At 34.9% G+C, this 2,813-nt stretch overlaps 1 pseudogene; it reads left to right on the top strand.

Moving 5' to 3' along the window:
• Nucleotides 1-1,402: 1,402 nt before the first annotated feature.
• On the top strand, nucleotides 1,403-2,550 carry LOC135704251 (uncharacterized; annotated as a pseudogene).
• The last annotated feature ends 263 nt before the right edge of the window (nucleotides 2,551-2,813 follow it).

Below are 2,813 nucleotides of genomic sequence, written 5' to 3'. Positions count from 1 at the left end.
TTATAATAGAAATTACATCTTGAAAACACAAGAAACACAGGAAAAACAAAAATAAAAAATTTGTACTGATCAATCAAAACAACAAAACATAAAACACTTTAAACAAAAACTATCCATAGTTTGTGTACTACAAATTTGAAATACTCAAAGGGGTGTTTCTGCTTTACGTAATACATGAACATCTCAAATTTAATGATTCAATATTTGTATTATATTCATTTAGATATAACATTTTATGATGTTTGTATGTAAGGGTTAGCCATTTACCACGCGGACAGTTAAGAAGGAAATGTCCACGGAGCATACATAAAACATTATATGAATGGTTGTCCAGGCAGGGGTAAAGGGGGCTTAAATCTCCCAAAAACTGTCCACGTGGAATGTGGCCAGCCCCCTGATGTAATTAGAAACTTTTTTATTCATATGGCCTAAAATCTGATTTGTTTGCATTTGTCATTTCATAGCTCACAAAATCAACGATGCATCCCAGGTGTTTTTAGAGGAGCAGGATCTTATCGATATGGAGATAACCTAAAAAGGACCAAGAGTATGGATTTTAAAAATTGCAGAGAAATTGAGGACGTTCGTTGAAGACGAAAACAAGGCAGAGGCAGGCCCTTCACAGCAGGTTTGTTTGCTTTTTTATTACTGAATGTATCATTAATAATCGTCCATTATTTATGTCACGTCCCTAATAAACAAATACCATAATCGAACTGTATCCCGGATGGGTAAACTATCCCACAAATGGTTTGAGTGATACCCCGAACACGTCGTTATGCTCTATTTTATGGTAATTTTTATTAGGGGTGATTTATTAAAAAACAAAACTAGCATTAGCACCTAGCACCAAGTTTCAAGACCTGTTTTATTTTATTAATTTTTTAGATTTGTCGTCAAATATTTGAGGCCGATTCCAAATTTCGCTTCAATATTCTGCTACCAATATTGGACCAAAGAAGACACCCGGATAAGAATGGCCTCAGTTTTATTACAAGGATTGCTTGTAAAGTTATGGATAAGCGTATCCGAGAAGGTCACAGTTGAGTAAAAATATTGTTTGTATTAAAGTTTTGATTTTCTTATTATTAAGTATTATGTTTGTACCTGCGTTTATACCTATTAATATTCAATAAAATGTATTTTTTAAGCTATCCTACAGCACGTGAGCAAGAACTCTTGGGCCGAAAAATTGTTTCATTATTTCCACAGTTGACGTGCAACCAATATAGGTGCACCTGATGAGGTAATTTAGTTCATAAAGCTTTATATTATACAGTATTAACATTTACTCTTATTTACAGCGGCTTTTTTCTGGTGTCACAATGGATTGGATAAAGGTGCTCATAATGGTCTGATATGCCATCATATAAGAAATACAATAAAAGATTTGCCAAGTGAAATGCGCAAATTCAAACGACGCATACCGTATAAGCCAGACATCAGTGTCGTCTGAGATTATTTGTCGAGCTCAAGCTCTTCGAGAAATTGATCCAACCGAAAAATCAAAAATCTGCAGTGAAATGAAGGCCTGCTTTCCTCTACACAAAATGTTCTTACTAGAAAAGAAGAGCATCGCGGAAATTTTGGAAATGTTCCCGCATTTAATTGGATTCAAGGGTCTTCTGGTAATACACTCATTCGTGTGCTATTAATGTTGATTATAATTTACGGTTTTTTATTCATCATTTCAGATTTACCAAACATTTTCAATGCTATTTCCGAATTGTGATCCAAAGCCTGATTATACAGGAATTTTATCCAAATGCCTCTTATATAATTCTCATAAATTCGCTCAGGTTCAGGATGGTAAGTACACCCCAACAAACTATTTTAGCTGCAGATGTGCTTATACAGCCAAAATTTGCCTTATGCAGCTAATTTTTACCTGTATAAGCTAAGCTGCAGCAAAAATTGTTTGTTGGGACATCCTTGCTGTATTTGAATTGCATACTTATTTAATCCCACTCAAAGTTCAGAATACATCCGGGCATTACTGAGAATTAATGACAAGATGCCAGTTCGTGGAAACCACCGCGCAGTAAAATTGAATCCGTCCATGGACGAGGAACGAGCTATTCATCCTTTGGTCTATTGGGTAGCGGTAAGAAACATTCAGGTATTCATTGCATTTTTTAAATTTAATGAACATTTATTTTACGCCATTTCATCTGAAGGCTGAAATGGCGTAAAATAAATGTTCATTAAATTTAAAAAATGCATTGATGAATCACATGGCCTCACTCGATAGTGTTCGATAGTGTTCCCCATCCGCTTATCGTATGCATTGCCAATCCTTTGAGTGCTGGAAAGCTTTACTTGGTGATTAACAATCAAGTTTACGTGGAAGCGAAATCGTCTATTTACGCCATCGATTTTTTGTTTAAAAGTTTTCTGGTCTTCGGAATTAAAGTTCCTACTGGACTTATAATGTTGATCGATTTCCTGGCCATCGTTCTCTACAAGACACTGAATCACAGCACACGAGTGACGGTCAACAGACTCGCCGCCTCATTCAAAGAAGCAGCACATGCTGAAGATCAAGTATGAGATGATTATTTGCTTCTGCGACCTGTTATATCACATTACTTACATGAGCATGGAATGAAATAAAATCACTTCTTTCTGTTTATTTTAACTGGTTGTTTTTCGTGTTTACGTCAAAAACACAAAAGAGGATAAAGAAATTATTTTTACATATTTGCTTATTTTTCACCCATTTTACTACATTTTTGATCTAATGGAAATGAGTATAAATTACTCGAACATAAATATATGCCTGCTTCACTCAAAATTGAGTTCTGACTAAGTTA

Source organism: Ochlerotatus camptorhynchus, unplaced genomic scaffold, assembly GCF_037179485.1.
Source record: "Ochlerotatus camptorhynchus isolate MF236.1 unplaced genomic scaffold, CSIRO-AGI_Acam_v1.1 ptg000232l, whole genome shotgun sequence".
In the NCBI taxonomy this organism is placed as follows: Eukaryota; Metazoa; Arthropoda; class Insecta; order Diptera; family Culicidae; genus Ochlerotatus; species Ochlerotatus camptorhynchus.
The sequence above is the reverse complement of the archived record's forward strand: the minus strand, read 5'-3'. Positions and strand labels throughout refer to the sequence as shown.